Source organism: Pseudophryne corroboree, chromosome 12 (assembly GCF_028390025.1).
Source record: "Pseudophryne corroboree isolate aPseCor3 chromosome 12, aPseCor3.hap2, whole genome shotgun sequence".
In the NCBI taxonomy this organism is placed as follows: domain Eukaryota; kingdom Metazoa; phylum Chordata; class Amphibia; order Anura; family Myobatrachidae; genus Pseudophryne; species Pseudophryne corroboree.
The window spans coordinates 115808148-115831903 of record NC_086455.1 but is presented as its reverse complement, the minus strand read 5'-3'; the positions used below and the strand labels follow the sequence as shown (position 1 = coordinate 115831903).

General features: G+C 45.1%; 1 long non-coding RNA gene across 1 annotated transcript in view; it reads left to right on the top strand.

Moving 5' to 3' along the window:
- LOC134980892 (uncharacterized) overlaps window positions 1–22810 on the top strand; it is a 44309-nt gene extending 21499 nt beyond the window's left edge. The window contains exons 2-3 of the long non-coding RNA XR_010190485.1: window positions 21344–21549; window positions 21663–22810. This is a non-coding gene — a long non-coding RNA (uncharacterized LOC134980892). The remainder of the gene's footprint in view (window positions 1–21343; window positions 21550–21662) is intronic.
- Window positions 22811–23756: the final 946 nt, after the last annotated feature.

Here is a 23756-nt window from a genome sequence, read left to right as displayed (position 1 = left end):
AGTTTATGAACTAGCGTATGCAGAAGCGTGGAAAAAGCGGCCCACGGAGGGTCAGTATGTGCCTCCGTTGCCACAGTCCCACTGGGGGGCAAGGAGCAGTGGCACTGGCTGGGGAGGCACTGAGAATATATATATATATATATATATATCTCACAAGCGTGTAACCGGCACTCACACTTCAACTATCATCCCGCCGCGGTGCTCATTGGTGAAAGTCAAAATACAGTCCAAAAACACGGCACTCTGCGGACTTAATCAACCGAATCAATAATTCCAATAGCCTTGCTAAGCTAAGCAAGGCTATTGGAATTATTGATACGGTTGATTAAGTCCGCAGAGTGCCGTGTTTTTGGACTGTATATATACATATATATACAGTGGGGATCGAAAGTTTGGGCACCCCAGGCAAAAAATCATTTTAATGTGCAAAAAGAAGCCAAGGAAAGATGGAAAAATCTCCAAAAGGCATCAAATTACAGATTAGACATTCTTATAACATGTCAAAAAAAGTTTGATTTTATTTCCAGCATTTACACTATCAAAAGAACAGAAAACAAAAAATGGCGTCTGCAAAAGTTTGGGCACCCTGCAGAGTTAATACCTTGTACTGCCCCCTTTGGACAGCTGAGACCTGGCAGTGTCATGGATTGTTCTCAATCATCATCTGGAAAGACCAGGTGATGTCAATCTCAAAGGTTTTAAAAGCCCAGACTCATCTGACCTTGCTCCAACAATCAGCACCATGGGTTCCTCTAAGCAGTTGTGTAGAACACTGAAACTGAGAATAGTTGACACTCACAAAGCAGGAGAAGGCTATAAGAAGATAGCAAAGCGTTATCAGATGCCCATATCCTCTGTTCGGAATGTAATTAAGAAATGGCAGTCATCAAGAACAGTGGAAGTTAAAGCAAGATCTGGAAGACCAAGAAAAATATCAGACAGAACAGCTCGCAGGATTGTGAGAAAAGCAAGTAAAAATCCACGTTTGACTGCACGATCCCTCCACTAAGATCAGGCAGACACTGGAGTTGTGGTACACTATTCCACTATAAAGAGATACTTGTACAAATATGGTCTTCATGGAAGAGTCATCAGAAGAAAACCTCTTCTACGTCCTCACCGCAAAAATCAGCGTCTGAAGTTTGCAAATGAACATATAGACAAGCCTGAAGCATTTTGGAATAAAGTTCTGTGGACCGATGAGGTTAAAATAGAACTTTATGGCTGGAATGAGCAAAGGTACATTTGGAGAAGGAAAGGCACAGAATTTAATTAAAAGAACCTCTGTCCAACTGTTAAGCATTGGGGTGGATCAATCATGCTTTGGGGTTGTATTGCAGCCAGTGGCACAGGGAACATTTCACGAGTAGAAGGAAAAATGGATTCAATAAGATTCCAGCAAATTTTGGTTGCTAACTTGATGCCATCTGTAAAAAAAGCTGAAGTTAAAGAGAGGCTGACTTCTACAAATGGATAATGATCCTAAACACACCTCAAAATCCACGGTGTATTACATCAAGAGGTGTAAACTGAAGGTTTTGCCATGGCCTTCACAATCTCCTGACCTCAACATAATTGAAAATCTATGGATAGACCTTAAAAGAGCAGTGCGTCACAGACAGCCCAGGAATCTCAAAGAACTGGAAGACTTTTGTAAGAAAGAATGGGCGAAGATACCTCAAACAAGAATTGAAAGACTCTTGGCTGGCTACAAAAAGCGTTTACAAGCTGTGATACTTGCCAAAGGGGGCAGTACAAGGTATTAACTCTGCAGGGTGCCCAAACTTTTGCAGACGCCATTTTTTGTTTTCTGTTCTTTTGAAAGTGTAAATGATGGAAATAAAATCAAACTTTTTTTGACATGTTATAAGAATGTCTAATCTGTAATTTGATGCCTTTTGGAGATTTTTCCATCTTTTCTTGGCTTCTTTTTGCACATTAAAATGAATGTTTGCCTGGGGTGCCCAAACTTTCAATCCCCACTGTATATATATATATATATATATATATATATATATATAAAACAATAGTGCAAAATAGCGCTGCTACCTAAATAACAAGACTAGTATCATTAAGAATTAAAACAGTCAATAACACTTCCCCTATTTAGGGGGGCTGCTAAAAGGGTCCTCTTGTATGAACTCTATTTCAAAAGTCCAAATAAGTCCAAAGAAGTAAAATGTACAGAATGGTAGAACCCAGCGCCTTCTGTGTTATGCAAACTCCAAGTGCAAATTAAATACCCATGTGGATATCAAGCATGTGATATAAATCGTAGTTCTCCTGATGTCGGTCCTGTAGCTTTCCCACTAACTTCGTGGACGGTCCGTATGAAAATTAGAAGAATACCACAAAATAGTGTAATATTGCCAGCGTATATGAAGGTGTGCATAAGTGAATTTTCTGATGTGATTGGTAATAGTGCCTTTAAATAAACAGTGCACCCAGTGTCATAATAGAATGACTGTGAGAAAGTGCCCACCGCCTGTAGTAATATATATAAGTACCCTCAGGACTTGTGAAACTTGCATGTAGGAATAACTTTGTATGGTTCTTCTCCTGTGGTTCTTGTTGGGGACCCTTAGAAATAAAATAGAGTCAAGTAACAGGTTCAGATGGTCATCTCTGTAGTGCAGGTATGGGGAGTATAAACATAGAAACATAGAATTTGTTGGCAGATAAGAACCACTTGGCCCATCTAGTCTGCCCCTTTTTTTTTTTTTTTTTTTTATCTCTAACCTTAATTGATCCTTATTTCTTTGTAAGGATATCCTTATGTCTATCCCATGCATGTTTAAATTGCTCTACTGTCTTAGCCTCTACCACCTACGATGGGAGGCTATTCCACTTGTCCACTACCCTTTCTGTGAAGTAATTTTTCCGCAAATTTCCCCTGAACCTCCCCCCCCTCCAGTCTCAGTGCATGTCCTCGTGTCCTATTGCTTCTCTTCATTTGGAGAATGATTCTCTCCTGGACTTTGTTAAAACCCTTGATATATTTGAAAGTTTCTATCATGTCCCCCCTTTCCCTTCTCTGCTCCAAACTATACATATTGAGATTTCTTAGTCTTTCTGGGTATGTTTTATGATGTAGGCCATGCACCATTTTAGTTGCCCTTCTTTGTACAGTTTCTAATGTATTAATATCCTTTTGAAGATATGGCCTCCAGAATTGAACACAGTATTCTAGATGAGGCCGTACCAATGACCTATACAGTGGCATTATTACTTCTTTCTTTCTGCTGCTGATTCCTCTCCCAATGCAGCCAAGCATCTGACTAGCCTTCCTCATTGCTTTGTTACATTGCTTACCTGCCTTTAAGTCATCTGAAATAGTGACTCCTAGATCCCTTTCCTCCTCAGTAGTCTCCAGTATAGTGCCATTAATACTATATTTAGCCTTTGGATTTTTGAGACCCAAGTGCATGATTTTGCATTTTTTGGCATTAAACTGTAATTGCCACACTCTTGACCATTCCTCTAGTCTACCTAGATCCTCAATCATTTGTTTTACCCCACCTGGTGTGTCTACCCTGTTGCATACCTTTGTGTCATCTGCAAAAAGGCATACTTTCCCTTTAATGCCATTTGCAATGTCACCAATCAAGATATTAAAAAGCACTGGTCCAAGTACAGATCCCTGGGGTACTCCACTGGTAACATTTCCCTCCTGTGAATGCACTCCATTTACCACAACTCTCTGTTTTCTATCCTTCAACCAAGATCTTATCCATTCAATAATCCTAATATCCAATCCCAAACTTTCAAGTTTATTTAGCAGTCTGCGATGTGGAACAGTGTCAAAAGCCTTACTAAAGTCTAGATAAGCAATATCCATGGCTCCACCTTTATCCATCACTTTAGTCACACAGTCAAAAAAGTCAATAAGATTTGTTTGACATGATCTCCCCCCAGTGAATCCATGCTGTTTGGGATCCTGTAAATTGCCGGATTTAAGATAATCTACAACTCTTTCTTTTAAGAGTGTTTCCATCAATTTCCCTACTACTGATGTAAGACTCACTGGTCTGTGGTTGTTTGCCTCTTCCTTGCTTCCACTTTTGTGCAGTGGGACTACGTTTGCTCTTTTCCAGTCCTCTGGAATTACTCCTGTAGCTAATGACTGGTTGAATAATTCTGTCAATGGTGCTACCAGCACCTCTTTAAGTTCTTTTAGTATCCTTGGATGTATCCCATATGGCCCCATAGATTTGTCCACTTTCAGCTTTGAGAGTTCTGTTAGGACCTTCTCCTCTGTAAATGTACTTGTGTCATTTTCCTGAATATCCCTGAAACTTAACTGTGGCCCCTTCCCCTCTCTTTCAGTAGTAAAAACTGAGCAAAATTAATTATTAAGATGATCTGCTATTAAATTGTCTCCCTCAACAAGACTCCCAGTGTCTGTCTTTAGTTTTATGATGTAGGCCATGTTATTCCGCCTTTTGTTTTTCTCCTTTCGCTTATATACCTAAAAAAAGTTTTGCCTCCTTTACCCACTGACTGGGCCATTTTCTCCTCAGCTTGTGCCTTTGCACATCTGATTACCTTCTTAGTATCCTTCTGTCTAACAAGATATATCTCTTTGTCTTCATTATTTTGTGTCTGCTTATATTTCATAAAAGCCATCTTTTTTGCTTTCACAATATTTGCTACTTCTTTTGCAAACCACACTGGCTTCCTTTTCCTTGTGTTTTTCCTAACACTTTTGATACAAAGGTCTGTTGCCTTTAATATTGCACATTTTAATGTTTCCCACCTCTCCTGCACGGCTTCCAAGTTCCTCCACTCTACCAAAGAATCGCTTACACATTTTCCCATCCCTACAAAATCAGCCTTCCTAAAATCCCACACCTTTGTTTTTGTATGGGATGAGTCAGTCTCTGTCTTTATGCTGAACCATACTGCTTGATGATCACTGGATCCCAGGTTTTCACCCACTTTTACGTCCGATATTCTGTCTCCAATTGTAAGTATTAAGTCTAATATAGCGTCTTTCCGAGTGGGCTCCCTCACCAATTGGTGGAGGGATGCTCCCTGAAGGGAATTTAAAATGTCCCTACTTCTAGTGGAACTAGCAACAGACACTTCCCAGTTTACATCAGGAAGATTAAAGTCTCCCATGATTATTACCTCTCCTTTTAATGCCATTTTAGTTATGTCCTGCAATAGGTACTTGTCGAGTTCCTCTTCCTGACCTGGTGGCCTGTATATCACGCCAATACGAATACTCGACTTTTCCCCTGTTTCTATGGTCACCCAAAGGGCCTCAGTTTTTTCTTCAATACTTTGTATTAATGTAGTATTTATGCATTTTTTTTACATACATTGCTACCCCTCCTCCGATTTTTCCAATTCTGTCCTTCCTAAATAAAAGTATATATTAAAGTTGTAACTTTCCAGCAATCAGCGCCATGCAGCGTTCCGATCATGGGGTTACCAACGCACACAGTCCCGCTCACCGACAATTAATGGATGTCTGGGATCGGATGGACGTCTCTGTGTTGCGGGTGTGATGATGAAGTATATATATATTTATAGTGGTCGAAGTGGAAATTTTGAAGTGGGTGTATGGAAAAGACAAGGACGCAATTTTGCACGCCGAAGGCACGCACGTGCTCCAGAAAAGGGGACGTGGTCACCCAAAAGGGGGCGTGTCGCTTTCACCTTATAGCACACGGTACGAGCTGAAATTCACATTATAGCACATGATACGAGCCGAAATTCACATTATAGCACACTGAATGAGCCGAAACTCACATTGTAGCACACTGAATGAGCCGTAATTCACATTGTAGCACACTGAATGAGCCAAAGCTCACATTGTAACACACTGAATGAGCCAAAATTCACATTGTAGCACACTGAATGAGCCGAAGCTCACATTGTAGCAAACTGAATGAGCCGAAGCTCACATTATAGCACACTGAATGAGCCGAAATTCACATTGTAGCACAATGAATGAGCCGAAATTCACATTGTAGCACATTGAATGAGCCGAAATTCACATTGTAGCACATTGAATGAGCCGAAATTCACATTGAAGCACACTAAATGAGCCGAAATTCACATTACAGCACACTGAATGAGCCAAAATTCACATTGTAGCACACTGAATAAGCCAAAATTCACACTAGCACATTGAATGAGCTGAAGCTCACATTGTAGCACACTGAATGAGCCAGAAATTCACATTGTAGCACACTGAATGAGCCAAAATTCACATTGTAGCACACTGAACAAGCTGAAATTCACATTATAGCACACAGAATGAGCCGAAATTCACATTGTAGCACACAGAATGAGCCGAAATTCACATTGTATCACACAGAATTAGCCGAAATTCACATTGTAGCACACCGAAAGAGCCGAAATTCACATTGTAGCACACAGAATGAGCCAAAATTCACATTGTAGCACACTGAATGAGCCGAAATTTACATTGTAGCACACTGAATGAGCCGAAATTCACATTATAGCACACTGAATGAGCCGAAATTCACATTGTAGCACACTGAATGAGCTGAAATTGTGACAACAGGGACAGCCAGAGTGACAGCAGGGACAGGGAGAGAGATTGACGACAGGGAGAGAGAAAGTGACGACAGTGACAGCAGGGAGAGAGAGAGTGACGAGCGTAACAGCAGGGAGAGATAGAGAGTGACGACAGTGACAGCAGGGAGAGAGAGAGAGAGTGACAATAGGGACAGGGACAGTAACGACAGGGAGAGAGGGTGACAGCAGGGGAACATTACCTGACTGTGGTCGGCGGAGGCACCAATGGGCAGCGGCGGTGAGGTCCCTCTGACTGAGCGGTGGGCAGCGGGTGGCTGGCGGCGGTGAGCGGCGGGCGGTACCTGCTCCAGTAGTGCAGCAGCGGGCAGCCATGGCCCCTTCAGGGTCCCCTGTTCCACATTGACACCGTGGGCTGGGGCTGGGTTTCATGCACTGGTGGCACCGCGGGATCCTTCCCAGACGACAGTGGGGAGGGCAATCCACCACTGCCTCCACCAGTTCCCTGGCATCGCGGGAGGGCTGGGAGCGGGAGGTCACACCGTTGAAGGCACATTTCCCAGACGTCATGAGGGGGGGGGGGGGGGGGCAATCCGCCACTGTCTCCCCCAGTTCCCTGGCATCGCGGGAGGGCTGGGAGCAGGGGGACACCCAGCGGCATCCAGGCACAGCGGGCGGCTGCGGAGATGTAGGTCCACAGCAGCGCCCTCCTTGGTTTGCGCGGCCGGCCCTGGCTTCAACTCTGGGTCCCGCTGCCTCTTCACCCCGATGCGCTACTGTAACTGAGCTGGGCGCCGGGTCCTCCTGCCTCTTCGGGTGATTGGACGAGCGGATCCAGCACTGGATCCGCTGTCCAATCACATCTGCCTCGCTGACAGGGGCGGGTTTCCCCTGTCAACGAGGCACTTGGATAAGTGCCGCTTTCTGCTCCAGTTTTTAATGGACTTTGACAGCCCAGTGCTTGGCCCCGCCCCTCCAGCTTGAACCAGTTCCTACAGTTAACGGGAGGCACTGTTATCAGTGCCTCCCAAACTACTTTTTAGGCTTAAAATTATTAGGATAAGATAAAGAAATTACTTATGACACAGAATATGTGTCATAAGTATCTTCTTTATATTATTTTAATCATTAATGACAGGGGAGGCACTGCCTCCCCTGCCTCCCATGACTGCACGTCCCTGGCAAGGAGCCCCCAGAACCAGAGCCCACAGCTGCTATATTCTCCCCATATGTGCCTGTGGCTTCAGCAACACCGGCAGTGTGTTCCGCCCCAGAACCGTTACCCTCAGAAACAGACATGATATAACTTGCAGTATGAGGTAACACAGTACAATTATTAGCAGCACTATATCCCTAAACCCAAACCCCTGCGCAGTGTAGTCAGCACCAGCAGAGATAAAGAAGAGATATGGTGACTAAATCAAAGAGAAAAATACGTAATACAGTATATCTGGGTGTCGTACGGTATGCCGGCGCTCGGGCTCCCGACGCCCAGCATACCGGCGCCGGGAGCCTGACCGCCGGCATACCGACAGCGTGGTGAGCACAAAGGAGCCCCTTGCGGGCTCGCTGCGCTCGCCATGCTGCGCTCGCCACGCTGCGGGCACAGTGTACGCGCGCCACTCTATTTTATTCTCCCTCCAGGGAGGTCGTGGACCCCCACGAGGGAGAATAGTTGTCGGTATGCCGGGTGTCGGGATTCTGGCGCCGGTATACTGTGCGCCGGGATCCCGACATTCGGCATACAGAAGACCACCCGTAAATCTTTGTGAAAATCCTATATTAAATAACACCTGACGCACCAAGCCCCCTCAGGTTATAGAATATAGGGATAGCAAGTTGAGTGAAAGACACGAGATGGACACCACTCAGCTATCAATGCACACACAGATAGTCACAGTTTGTACAATGCAGAGGTTATTACAGACAATAATACTGCACTGGACTAGCTTACACAGCTATATAGTCAATAGATATAACACTACACAGTAAGAAACTGGATGTATATCACAGGGTAATTGTACTATAAACCCCTGACTAAATGCACTCTTTCTTACTAACACTGACTAAAAAGGCAGGTAGAATACTTAAGTGTCATGTAAAGGCACAGCGCTGACAACCAGGCAGCTTTACATAGGAGGATTTGCCCAAGCAGTCCCAGGAACAGTGAGCTGAGGAGTAATGGCGCCGCAGACACTGACAGGGAGTGAGGAAAAGACAGAGATGCAGCTCCAGGGCGGGAACACTTGCTGGAAATGGCGCCCTGGGGCTGGGGGAGGGGCTTCAGGTCTAAGCCTTATCCCCCTTGCTGGCAAAACCACCGGGTACTGTGGGCGATATTAAAATCGGTTTTAAGAGAAAACCTGACCGGCGCCCATGCCCTGGTGATCTAGTGGGATCGCCTGTATCCACAGTGTCCACCGCCAGCGCGCGCGGCCTGCCTCCCACTGACCGCGCTGGATCGCGATAAAGACCGGGTCCCGCGAGCGGGACCCACTTACCACCTCCCGAAGAGCAGCCACGCAATCCTGGAGAGCCCCAGCCGTGTGTGTCTAACATGAAGAAAACCGGAGCCTCCGCTGTAGGTACCCGGCAACCAGGGCTCGGGAGTGCACAGCGCCGCTGGGGAGAGCTGGAGCTGCAGCAGTGAATGTCACAAGACATTTACCACCGCTGCTGCCCTTGAAGTCTTCACTTTTTGGGCGGGATGTACTAAGCGGAAAATGCGGTAAACCCCCTGTTTACCGCATTTTCCTGATGTACTATCCCCCGGCCGCCAGGTTAGCGCTGCGGCGGGGTTCGCCAGCTTTAGCTGGCGATAGTCCATAGAAGCCTATGGGCTTCTCTCCGCGGCGCTGTGTGAGGGATCCGATCGGATCCCTCCCAGCATGCCCTGCGGCCGCCCCCATCACCCCGCGCATGCGCAGACTGACTTCTGGGGCCGAATCCCGGAAGTCAGGCTACCGCTGTGCATCGCGGAGGACAGCTCTTATCGGAAGAGCTGTCCTCCGCAATGCTGATCGCATATGTTAGTACATATGCAATCAGCATCGTGGCGCAGGGCGGCGATGGGCGGCGATGTACATTAGTACATCCCGCCCTTTACCTCATAAAAAGCTTTTCTTAGGGCTGCTTGGAGCAGCCCCTCTGTTAAGTGCCTGCGTACTGCAGCACCAACTGACAAACTGAGCTCCTGTGCTGAGAGGCGGGGTGATATAGGAGGCGGCGCTATGCATTCTGGGAACAGAAAAAGCTTTGAGCCTGTTGGTGCCTCGGATCAAGATCCTACTCTACACCCCATTGTCCAGACTTGTGGAGCCCAGTGTACCTCGCAGCAGAAAATGTTTTATTTTTGCCTCTTTTAACAACATTGGGCCTAATTCAGATCTGATCGCAGAAGCAAATTAGTTAGCTAATTGGCAAAATCATGGGCCTAATTCAGACCTGATCGCTGTTGTGTGCGTTCTCGCCCATCGGGCGATCAGGTCTGAACTGCGCATGCGCCGGTGCTGCAGTACGCCGACGCATGTCAATCAGGTAGAGGCATTCGCTGGGCAGGAGGGGGCAGGCCAGCAGCGTTGGACTGCCATTGTGTGACCGTGTGGGCCCGGCAACCAGGCCCGGCTTGATGTCACACGCAGCCGCTGCGACCCGGGTACTCTTCAGGTACAAAAGCATCGCCGCCGTGTGATGCTTTTGTACCTGTGTGGCGGGCGGAGGGCCAGACATGCGACGCGGATTAGCCTTGTGCTGGGCGTTCCCCCACATTTCAGGGTGGCTGATCGTAGCCGAGCAAAGTTTTGCACGGCTATTATCAGGTCTGATCTAGGCCCCATGTGTACTGCACAGGGAGGAGATATAACATGTGCAGAAAGAGTTAGATTTGGATGGGGTGTGTTCAATCTGAAATCTAAATTGCAGTGTAAAAATAAAGCAGCCAGTATTTACCCTGCACAGAAACAATATAACCCATCCAAATGTAACTCTCTCTGCACATGTTACATCTGCCCCACCTGCAATGCACATGGTTTTGCCCATTAGCTAACAAATTTGCTGCTACGATCAGATCTGAATTACCCCCAATGCTTTATGACCACACAGTTTACCTAGTGTGCCCTAGCTGCTCACAAATTAGTAAAAGTACTGATTTCTATCACATTTCCAGTAGAGATGAGCAGGTTCGGTTCTCAGAGAACCGAATCCCCCCAAACCTAGGGGATCCGGGGCCATCCGAGCCACAGCTCGGATGTCCCTGCCTGCCCCAGATCCCCAATCGAGGCAAAACCTCAGGATTCCACTGTCAGATCCTGAGGTTTTGCCTCGGACGCTGGTCTCCATAGTAACCTATGGAAGGCCACTGAGAGAGCTGTCTGTCACGGCTCTCAGCCAATCAGCGTTTCCCCATAGGCTACAATGGCCCCAAGATGGATGCCCCCACAGCGCTAATAGCACCGCCGCCCGCACTGCCAACACCACCGCCCACACTGCCGACACAGCCGGCACCCCTGCACTGAGGACACTTCCAGCACTCCCATACTGCTAAAACTGCCGGCACCCCTGAACTCCTGCAGTGAGGACACTTCCAGCACTCCCACATTGCCGACACTGCCGGCACCCCTGCACTGAGGACACTTCCGGCACTCCCACACTGCCGCATCCCTGAACTCCTGCACTGAGGATACCTCCAGCACTCCTGCATTGCCGACACTGCCGGCACCCCTGCACTGAGGACTCTGCCAACACTCCTGCACTGAGGACACCTCCAGTACTCCCGCATTGCCAACACTGCCGGCACCCTTCACTGGTGACACTGCCAGCACTCCTGCACTGAGGACACCTCCCACACTGCCGACACTGCAGGCACCCCTGCACCGAGGACACTTCCGGCACTTCCACACTGCTGACACTGCCGGGACCCCTGAATTCCTGCACTGAGGACACCTCCAGCACTCCCGCATTGCCAACACTGCTGGCACACCTGCACTGAGGACTTTGCCAGCACTCCTGCACTGAGGACAACTCCGGCACTCCCGCATTGCCGACACTGCCGGCACCCCTGTACTGAGGACACTGCTAGCACTCCTGTACTGAGGACACCTCCAGCACTCCCGCAATTGTCGACACTGCAGGCATTCCTGCAGTGCCGACACTGCTGGCACCACCACACTGAAAACACTGCTGACAACCCCACACTGAGGGGGTGTGGTTCGTTTTATCGACAGTATCTAGGTCGACAATGTTTAGGTCGACCACTATAGGTCGACAGTCACTAGGTCGACATGGATGGAAGGTCGACAGGGTTTATAGGTCGACATGTGCTAGGTCGACAGGTCTAAAGGTCGACATGAGGTGTTTTTTGTGTGTCGTTTTCTTCGTAAAGTGACCGGGATCCCAAATTAGTGCACCGCGTCCCCTCGCATGGCTCGCTTCGCTCGCCATGCTTCGGGCATGGTGCCTTCGCTCCGCTACCGCTTTGCTCGGCACACTTTACCGTTCCAATCGTAGTCCACATGGATCGTTAAGTATGAAAAAATCCAATTTTTTTTTTAAAACTCATGTCGACCTTTAGACCTGTCGACCTAGCACATGTTGACCTAGAAACCCTGTCGACCTTCCATCCATGTCGACCTAGTGACTGTCGCCCTATAGTGGTCGACCTAAACATTGTCGACCTAGACACTGTCGATCTTCAGACCGGATCCCCACTGAGGACCCTCTGTCACAGTAAGTGCACTATTGGTGTATTTAACCTGCACTGTAACTCATGCTGTATCTGACCAACACTGTATCCGACCCATATTGTATTTGACCTGCACTGAAACCCATGCTGTATCCGACCTGCTCTGTAACCCATGCTGTATCTGAACAACACTGTATCTGACTCACATTGCATTTCACCTGCACTGAAACCTGTGCTGTATCCGACCTACAATGCACTCGACCCGCATTGTATTCGACCCGCACTGTATCCAACACTGTATTCGACTTGCGCTGTATCCAACCCACACTGTATTCAACCTACGCTGTATCCAACCCACACTGAGTCTGACCTGCGCTGTATCCAACCCACACTGTATTTGAACCGCACTGTAACCTGTACTTTATCCGGCCCACCCTGTATCTGACCCATGATATATATAACTCACAATGTATGCGACCCATACTGTATCTGACCTGCACTTTATCTCGCACTGTATCCAACGCGCACTGCATCTGACCTGGCCAACCCTCACTGTATGCAACACACACCTTATCCAACCTGCACTGTAGCCTACACTGTATCCAACCCACACACTGTATCCAACCCACACTCTGACCTGCACTGTATCCGACCTGTACTGTATCTTGCACTGTATCCAACATTGCGCTGTAGCCAACGCACACTATATCCAACCCGCACTCCGACCTGCACTGTATCCGACTTGCATTGTGTGCACTATGGTGGTCATTCCGAGTTGTTCGCTATTTTTTTCGTTCGCACAAGGTATGAGCAAAATTGCGAATATGTTGCAAAATTGCGAATATCCGCCCCCAACGTATTTTTGCCAATTCGTTCACAGTATTACACAATGTGGGCGTACGCCAAATGACATCGCAGCAATGCGAAGGCATCGCATTAACACAAACGTCAACGTAAAAATACTAAGTTTTAGTAGATTTACACATTCTTCTTAAAAGTGCACACTTTTGCGGAAAAACGCACAACAATGGTTTTTTTTTCTATTAAGTGAAATTACACCTTTCAGTTTAAAGTCCACAAGCCCTCCTCAATTACGAATCCAATTAGTGTAATGAATGATAATGTTCATGACCAATTAAGTCTTCAAAAAATACCTGAAGAACACTTTGTTGGCATAATTTTAGTGTAGAGGTGTTGTTTGTGAATGAAGGTGTTTACATGTTTATTTAGACAATAACCTCCTAACTGTATTTTTGTTTTCTTTTTAAATCTTACGTTAGATGTGTGAAATGTTTAAGGTAATCAATTTCTGCTAGCCAATCTGCTGATCCTTTATTGCATTAATAAACACAACACCCGCTTAACTTGAAATATATTGTTTTTATTGTTTGTCAATAATTTTTTTTTTTAACAGAAAAATAAAATGTTTTTTTTTTAAAAATCATGCAAATTTTTTGAGCTGGTCAATACTCCTGAATAAGCCATGCAGGTGTTAGCGCATGGTGTCCAGAATGCCCACAAAAGTTGTGGGATCTCCAACTGCAACATCTGAAATTAAGAGGCAACATAAACATTACTAACTTACTCACATTACCTATTATACAAGCAAGGCACAAAGCACACTTTAATGCAGGCATGTCCAAACTGCGGCCCTCCAGCTGTTGTGAAACTACATATACCAGCATGCCTTCACACAGTTTTGGGGTCAGAGAATGCAAAAGCTGTGTCAGGGCATGCTGGGATGTGTAGTTTCTCAACAGCTGGAGGGCCGCAGTTTGGAGAGGCCTGCTTTAATGGCAAAGTGACTACATCATGGCTGTTTTAAGGATAAATCAGTAGCAGAACAACACACAAGCCTGCTCAGCAATGTTTGTTTTTAACTATTATTTTATAATAAAGTGTACCAAACCATGGGTTAAATTTACTAATATGGGAGTTCTATTTAAGATGGGACGTTGACCATAGCAACCAATCAAATTCAACATATTATCTTGTAGAAGGGGCCACAAAAATTACAAGTATAATCTTATTGGTTGCTATGGGCAACATCCCATCTTAAAGAGAACTACCATCTTAGTAAATGTAACACCATGTTGGCATTTTCACATCTGGAGTGAAGCCGACTTATCTTTTTTGGGATTGGCCCTGCATCATCACACTGCATATCAACATCTTCAGAAGGACAACATATCGTAGCATACCCACACTCCCTGAAAGCCTGCCTTACTTACTACATAAGGTCCAACATGTTTTTAAATTAAATGTTATTTATTTTTGAGTGTAAATTTCTCAACAAAAATCACTGTGTCCTTAGCCAGCCTAACAAAGTGAAGCATGCGAATTCAATGTGCAAATATTGGAATACCCAACCACAAGTGTAAAAGTCCAACAACATACTACACTCCACTCACGTCTAACTGTTTAGCAGATAATGTTGCACATACAAACCCTGTTGTCCTGGGCAACCCTGTCAACATAATGAGTGTCGACCTAGAGTGGGCATCCTCAACATTGCAGACGTAGACACTGTACATCTAATGTTCCTCACACAAATGTAAATGCAACATCCATACCATGATGAAGAAGACAAACATTTTACCTTGGCAAAAGATTTTACCCAGTACAACACTGCATTTATTAGAATGTGTAGTTAAATTCGGTTAAAAATTAAATGTCAATGAGTGTCAACTTACTGTCCTGTGCCACTTGATCACCTCCCAGAAGTGCCTCCGGGGCCTCTGCTGCCCATTCCAAAGGTGGGATGGCGGCTGGATGGGGGATGGCGGCTGGATGGGGGAAGGAGGCTGGATGGGGGTAGGAGGCTGTATGGGGGAAGGAGGCTGGATGGGGGAAGGAGGCTGGATGGTGGAAGGAGGCTGGAAGGGGGAGCTTGGTACAGAGGGTGGGTCAGATTGAGATTGAGAGGGGGAGGGTGGCGGAGAGGTGGGTTGGGTCACAGAGGGGGAGGGGGCCAGAGAGGGGGAATGGGAAAGAGAGGGTGAGGTGGGCGGAGTGGTGCTTTGTCCTACAGAGGTGGAGGGGGACAGAGAGGGGTATTGGTAAAGAGAGGTGGAGGGGGGCTGAGAAGGGGACTGGGAAGGAGAGGGGGATTGGGTGACAGAAGGGGAGGGGGGCTGAGAAGGGGACTGGGAAGGAGAGGGGGAATGGGTGACAGAAGGGGAGGGGGGCTGAGAAGGGGACTGGGAAGGAGAGGGGGAATGGGTGTGAGAAGGGGAGGGGGGCTGAGAAGGGGCCTGGGAAGGAGAGGGGGAATGGGTGTGAGAAGGGGAGGGGGGCTGAGAAGGGGACTGGGAAGGAGAGGGGGAATGGGTGACAGAAGGGGAGGGGGGCTGAGAAGGGGACTGGGAAGGAGAGGGGGAATGGGTATGAGAAGGGGAGGGGGGCCCAGAAGGGGACTGGGAAGGAGAGGGGGAATGGGTATGAGAAGGGGAGGGGGGCCCAGAAGGGGACTGGTCGGGGCTCCCAGCAGCAGCAGCTTGCCGTTGTGCTCGGCCTAGAATGACATATGTAATATTTTGTTTGTAGCATGTAAATTTTTAACAACAGCATTTTTCTATTACTCTGTTCTGTCCCATGTTAAAGACACAGGGGTAACATTCATAGCTTTTTCTTATTTTGAAACTGGTGAGGTTGCCCATAGCAACCAAACAGATTATATGTAACATTTATTAAGCTGCTTCTAGAATATAATAGATTGAATCTGATTGGTTGCTATAGGCAACATCTCCAGTTCTAAAAAAAACACACCTTATTAAAATTACCACACTGAGCAAGTTATTGGGTTCAGTTGACAGCCTGTGTAGCAACTCTGTACAACAACATGCACTTTTTCAGAAGCACCTTGCTACACAGTCAGTACTGCTTGCCCTACCCACACACACTCATGTTTATTCTACAAGTTTATTGTAAGTGTGCTAATTTACACACTCTCACTTAGTGAAAGTATGCAAAGTATTTGCTAAAAATCTGTTATGCACTGTAATATTTTACTTACTGCGCCTACGTAGGGTACGGATTTGTTGGCGGAGCTCCGCCAACAGGTCCGGCGTACGCCTGCGGAGGTCGCTCCAGTGCCTCTCCAACTGAATAACGGTCCTCCGGCTGCGGACGCGGGTCCGCAATAAGCGCCGGACCTCTGCGTAGGCCTCACGCTTCACCCTATTTGGGACAAAGGGCCCTGCGCGGCCTACGCGGCGGTCCATCACTGCCACTAGTACGCGCAGCTCGCGGCGTGTGAATGCTGCTGCGCGCATCATGGCAATGGCGTTTTCCATATATGGGCTTATATTTATAGTGTGTGTTCGCATGTGATTGGTTTAAAATCTATGCTGTCATCTAAATAAACTTTATTGATGTGTGCATTGTAAACACTTTAATGCTTTCGGCAGTGCTGTGAAGGGCAGAGGGGTTGGTGCGCTACAGCGGAAATTCGCAGTCGCGGAAGAACATGAAAAAGGGAATTCCTACCCTCACATTTCAACACACAAACTCTCATTTTTAATAAAATATTTGAGACAATCTGTGTACTCATCACATTTGGCATGAACAATCAGCTGCACAGTCACAAAGTTTCCAACATTTATTATCATATGTTGTGTTTTTGGTATTGAAAACAGGAAAATAAAAAAAAAATTACAGCAATTTAGCAACGACAATATATTTCCAAAAAATGACAAAAAATATTAAAATACATTGTAAGGTTACCATGTTACAATATTTACAGAAACAACTAATAATATATTCACACACCAAAAAAATTACATTATGAACTTTCAATAGCTACCTAAATGACATCAGAGCAAAATGAACATAAACATACAGTGACTTTGTTTAATATTTTTATAATTTGTAACAATTCACTATACCTGAAATATTCCTGCACAATGCGTGCCCTTATTTTGTTTCCCCTCCGGGAAACACTCCCCCCACCGACTCTCCGCCCAACCCCTGGCTCCTCATCTGGCAATTCCTCTGTGTGAGGAAGCTCAACGCGACTCCTTACAGCAATGTTATGTAGGATAGTGCACAGGACCACAATTTTACTTACCATCTCCGGCGAATACATGATGTCGCCACCAGTGCGGTGGAGCACACGAAAGCGCCCTTTAAGGACACCAATCGTGCGCTCCACCAGCTGTCTAGTGGCAGTAAGCGCGGAGTTAAATGCCGTCTGTAGTCCTGGCCTGGGCTTACTGTAAGGAGTCATGAGCCAGGGGGTGCAAGGATATCCACGGTCTCCTGTTTGATGAGAAGAAAAGAAAATAATTAGAATCTTAAATTTAAAAATATTATTGTAAGTAAAAAAAAAAAACACTCACCCAATAACCACATGTCTTGTCCTTCCATCGATCTTAATCTGTGCCATATCCCTGATTGTCTAATGACATGGGCATCATGGGAGTTCCCCGGGAACTTAGCATTCAGGGACAGTATCTGGAGGGATGGCCCACAAACAACCATTACAATCAGAGAATGAAACAGTTTCCTGTTTCTATAAATTTCTTCATTATGTCTTGGTGGTACAATAGCTACATGTGTGCCATCCACAACCCCAATAACATGTGGGAAGCAACTACCACCTTCCTCAAATTGCCGCTTCACCACATCTAGGGCCCCAACATCCAAAGGCATAATAAATTGCTTAACTCGCTTAATAAAAGCCTGGCTGACACGCCGCAGGACCTTACTGAACTGGCCCTGCGACATGCCAACCAGATCGCCCACAACATGCTGGTATGAACCAGTGGCAACAAAATGTAACACAGCAAGGAATTGTGTCAATGCTGGTATTGCTGTAGGATACCTAATGGATTGTTCTAGATCACTCTCTATTATGGAGAGAGTGTCTAGGATTAGATGAGGTGGCAGCCTGTATCTGCGCAAAACCACATCATCAGGCATCCCAAAAAGGAGGACACGGGTACGGAAAATTGGTGGCCTAGCACGCCTCCGTTGCCTTGGATGATGAGGAGCCGGTTGTGGTTGGAGGGCTTGCAGCGGTTGGGGTGGGAGTGGTTCCATGGGTTGGGGTGGGAGGGCTTCAGCTGCCACATGAATGGACATCACCAACTTAAAATGAAGGTAAGAATCATTAAAAAAAAAATTACAACACACATTGTCATCCATAATCAAAGTCAAAGTGTATAGGTGTTAACTTACTGCAGGAACGTACTCCATTTCTTCAAGATTAAAATACGGGTCCAAAACACAAAATTGGGAACAAAACAAAAAGAAGCCTTTAGCTAATTATTTCAAACATAGGTTAACATCACAAATCAAAAAGTATTTGAGATTTCAAACATACCCATATAATTACTGCCATAATATATTTTTAAACAACTAAGTATGAATATTTTAAATTAGTTATAAAAAAATTTTTAAATAAAAAAAAAAAAACGGGGGGCCTTTAGTAGCTAATACAGCAAAAATCAGCCCTACTTTGACAAAAGTAAATGCTTTGTAAACAAAGAAATGAGACACCTACAAGAGAGAGAAATGGCCTATAAGAAATAAGATACACACTTGCTACAAACACACTCCAGGACACACAGGGATAGGCTACTTACCTGCTCAATAAATGAAGAATCAAATGTGGTTGAAAAATCAACAAAAATGCAGCCTACTTGGGCACAAAATAAATAGGGATCCAAAAAACAATAATGAGACACCTACAAGAGACAGAAAAGGAGTCTAAGAGATCATATAGACACTTACAACAAACAGCAGGACACACAGAGATAGGCTACTTACCTGCTCAATAAATGAAGAATCAAATGTGGTAGAAAAAACAACAAAAATGCAGCCTACTTGGGCACAAAATAAATAGGGATCCAAAAAACAATAATGAGACACCTACAAGAGACAGAAAAGGAGTCTAAGAGATCATATAGACACTTACAACAAACAGCAGGACACACAGGGATAGGCTACTTACCTGCTCAATAAATGAAGAATCAAATGTGGTAGAAAAAACAACAAAAATGCAGCCTACTTGGGCACAAAATAAATAGGGATCCAAAAAACAATAATGAGACACCTACAAGAGACAGAAAAGGAGTCTAAGAGATCATATAGACACAACAAACAGCAGGACACACAGGGATAGGCTACTTACCTGCTCAATAAATGAAGAATCAAATGTGGTTGAAAAATCAACAAAAATTCAGCCTACTTGGGCACAAAATAAATAGGGATCCAAAAAACAATAATGAGACACCTACAAGAGACAGAAAAGGAGTCTAAGAGATCATATAGACACTTACAACAAACAGCAGGACACACAGGGATAGGCTACTTACCTGCTCAATAAATGAAGAATCAAATGTGGTAGAAAAAACAACAAAAATGCAGCCTACTTGGGCACAAAATAAATAGGGATCCAAAAAACAATAATGAGACACCTACAAGAGACAGAAAAGGAGTCTAAGAGATCATATAGACACAACAAACAGCAGGACACACAGGGATAGGCTACTTACCTGCTCAATAAATGAAGAATCAAATGTGGTTGAAAAATCAACAAAAATTCAGCCTACTTGGGCACAAAATAAATAGGGATCCAAAAAACAATAATGAGACACCTACAAGAGACAGAAAAGGAGTCTAAGAGATCATATAGACACTTACAACAAACAGCAGGACACACAGGGATAGGCTACTTACCTGCTCAATAAATGAAGAATCAAATGTGGTAGAAAAATCAACAAAAATGCAGCCTACTTGGGCACAAAATAAATAGGGATCCAAAAAACAATAATGAGACACCTACAAGAGACACAGAAGGAGTCTAATAAATCAAACAAACTGTGTGAACAATATAACATACACACTGTAAAGTACAGGTAAGAAAAAAACACATATACCATAATAAACAATTTAAATATCAAACAGATATCCTCCAAAATACATAAACCCAGTTCCATTGCACCACCATACATACTTGGCTTGATAATTGACTAATGTAGGAATACTCACAAAAGAAACTTAGCCAAAAAAACGCACTACGCTACACAAAATGTTAAAAGCGAATAAACGGCCATCTGTCTGCAAGACAATGCAAAAATAACTCACTCTGCAAAGTTGTTCCAAAGACGACCACCTTCTATGAGACCACACAGCACCTTCATTCATCATACACCCACTCACACAGGCTGCAATCCAGGCTCTTAAATAAGCAGTACAATCAGTCACATAATTAGCATAATTTACACCTGTGTAAATTTCCGCTACGCACGCAGCTATAAATAGCTGCACACCTGTGCGTACAGACATGCCACTAGCAACATGGCTACTCGTGAGGAGTTGGCAGCGGCGCTGGACCGCGTGCAGCAGCAGGTGTCCGCATTGACACAAAGACGCATGGCGTTGCGTCGGCAGATGCTGCAATCCGCCTCCGCGGATTCTGAAGAAGCAGGACTCAGTACTAGGGACATTCCAGCTTCTGATCCCCAGCAGTTAAGAGAGGATACCCTGCCAGACAGACATACTGGGGTAACTGAGGGAGATTCAGCATTAGCCGCAGAAACACAAAATACACAAGCAGCTAGTGAAGAGGAAGATGGTGAGGAGGAACTGGACCAAAGCTCACAGGCTACTTCAAGGAGAAAAAAAAGGCAGCCCGCATTCACTAAGAGGGAGTTGCGTGTTTTGGTCACACAGGCCATGTCAAAAATACATAGAGGACCAAAAAACATGGGTGCTGCTACCAAAGATAGAATCTGGAGGGACATCACTCACTCTGTGAATGAAGTCGGCTCTATAGTCCGAACATCACAGGAAGTTAGAAAACGGTAAGTGTATATTGGCAGTCCATTATCTGTGCAAAGTATTCTTAAAAAACCAAATGCATAACATGTGTCCTAGATATTAGATGTGATGTTGCCTATAGCAACCAAATGCATAACATGTGTCCTAGATATTAGATGTGATGTTGCCTATAGCAACCAAATGCATAACATGTGTCCTAGATATTAGATGTGATGTTGCCTATAGCAACCAAATGCATAACATGTGTCCTAGATATCAGATGTGATGTTGCCTATAGCAACCAAATGCATAACATGTGTCCTAGATATTAAAGCAGGTATTTATTTATTTTCTATACCTTGCCCCTATTTTTCCAAACATATGTAGTTGGGCCGACTTCAAATCCCGCCTGAAGGGCAAGAGGTCTGCGGAGTGGAATGCCTCAAGGGCTACAGGGGGAGGACCAGCAGCCACTGTGGAGTACACAGATCTGGAGGAGATGGCCATGGACTGTGTCAGTTATGAGGAGGGGGGAGGGGTGTCTTATATGGACACGGACCTGCCTGAAATACTGACGGCACATGACTTGCCAGGTAAGTTTACACACATATTTGTATTGTTTAATTGTTTTTGTTACAAAAGTCACTAAATTTAAATTTTCTACTCTTTTTCCACACATTCTTCTATTTGCTTGCACATAACACAGCACAGGGGGGTGATCAGGTAGAGTCACAGGAGGGTTATGTGGCTGAGGCTGAGGTGGAGGGACCTAGTGTGTCTGGTAGTGTGGGACCACAAATCCCACCTATCCAGATTCCAACTGGCCCCCCCACCCAACCCTCTGCTATCCCGGAAATCCTGACTGAAATAGCTAGGTATGGTGAGAGCCTAAATGCTTTTCAGGACAGGATGCTCCGGGAGGTAAGCCAGATAGCTGTCCGGCTCACTGAGCACAGAACCAGTGTGGAGCAAGGTGTAGCTCAACTCTGCCAAGGTCTGGCAGAGATCAGGCAGGGACAAGATCAACTTGCCTCCTCCTTCAAAGACCTTGCAAATTCGATCTTGCAAGGGCTCCAGGCCATCGCTGTCTCCCTTGCCCACAGTGGCAGAGAGCCAGCCACATTGGCTCCCTCCCCTCACCCTGCCCAGGAAGAACATCCCACTGGGCAGGGCCCACGAAGGTTGCGCCGCAGACCAAGCCAAGAAGAACATCATCAGGCGGGGGAAAAAAAAAAAAGTGATGTCTCTCCAGATGGGCAGCACCCATGTTTTTCATGTTGGCTCTATGTATTTTTTGTGTTGCCTTGTGTGGCCAGAATGGCTAACTCCCTCTTAGTGAAAATATAGATTTCAGTTTTCAGATATTGTAGCCTGTGAGCTTTTTTTCCTGTACACCAGAGCCATCTTCCTCTTCCTAGCGTGCTGTGTATTGTTGTGTTTGTGTGGTGGCTCCTGAATCTAACTCAGTTCCCCCAAAATATATGTCTGGCTGGGTGTTTACACCATATTATTTTTTTCATTAAAAATATTATTTTGTCAGAAGATGGAGTTTCCCTAGTACTGAGTTCTGCTATGTGATTTGTGTCAGTGGCATCTGCTTGCTGCTTGGTCCATCTTTGCCTGTGATACTCACCTGTAGCCATGTTGTTTGGACCACTGTTAAATTTTTTGCAGTAATAAAAAAAATTTAAAAAAAATTCTGTACTTTATTAAAGTTAATGCATTATGTTAATCTTAGCCCAGTAAAGTTTAGCAAGGCATATTAGACACTTGGGGAACAAGGGAACAACTCGAATAATCATACAAGCATTGCATCTTTCAAAATGCAACAGGTATGCCTTGCACAACACTTTAATGGCCAATTTAAAATAGTATTCACAACTAGGTTTTTGGGTTACTATGGGCAACATGACATAATATTAAACATTGTCAGATATTCAAACAAAAGTGAAATGTTTTTGTTTTTTTTAAATTAAGTGTATGCTGCATTATGTTGGTACAGATATTTGTGATATACAAAGGGTTACATTTTATGTAGTTTAGATGTAGTTTAAGTTTGGTTAATTCAACTTGTTTGCATTTGGTAGTATTTAAAACATTAAAACATGCACTTTACATTAATGTTTAGTTTAAAACTTGGACCAAAAAAAAAACCTTATTTGGCAGCGTGAAAGATTTATAGGTGCTTACAATAAACATGTAATGTGTCCACACAATTGCTGTTTGCAGTACTTCAGCAGAGCAGTGTTTAGGAAGTAATTGAGCAACAGATGAATGGGCTCTCCAATTAACTGCTAATTATTGCACACACACTTGTAACACTACTTCGCAAATGTTGAGTAACTGCAGAGCTACTCGGATGCTGCGTCAAGATTGAGAAGATTTGCTATGTTAAGTTTAACATCGAAAAAGCATTTCTGCTAAAAACACGCCTACTGCTAGTTGCATACTCCCACACTAGACGCCCACTTTCACGCCCATGTCGTAAGATTGCGAAGCCGCGCCTCTGCCACGCCTTCGGCAATCCCCGTTTTCGTTTCTGTGTAACGAGCAGTTTTCTTTGTAGTATTTCTGCACAAGTGTCGTTTCGCTATACTCGCGCATGCGTATTTCCGCTTTTGCGCATGCGCAGTTACTCGATTTCTGCCTATTTGCGATGCGATGATCCGCTGCGATCAACTCGGAATGAGGGCCAATATACAACCCGCATTGTATCCATCTACACTGTATCCGACCTGCCTTGTATCCACCTGCACTGTATCTGACCCACACTGTAACCTGCATTGTACCCGACCCGCTT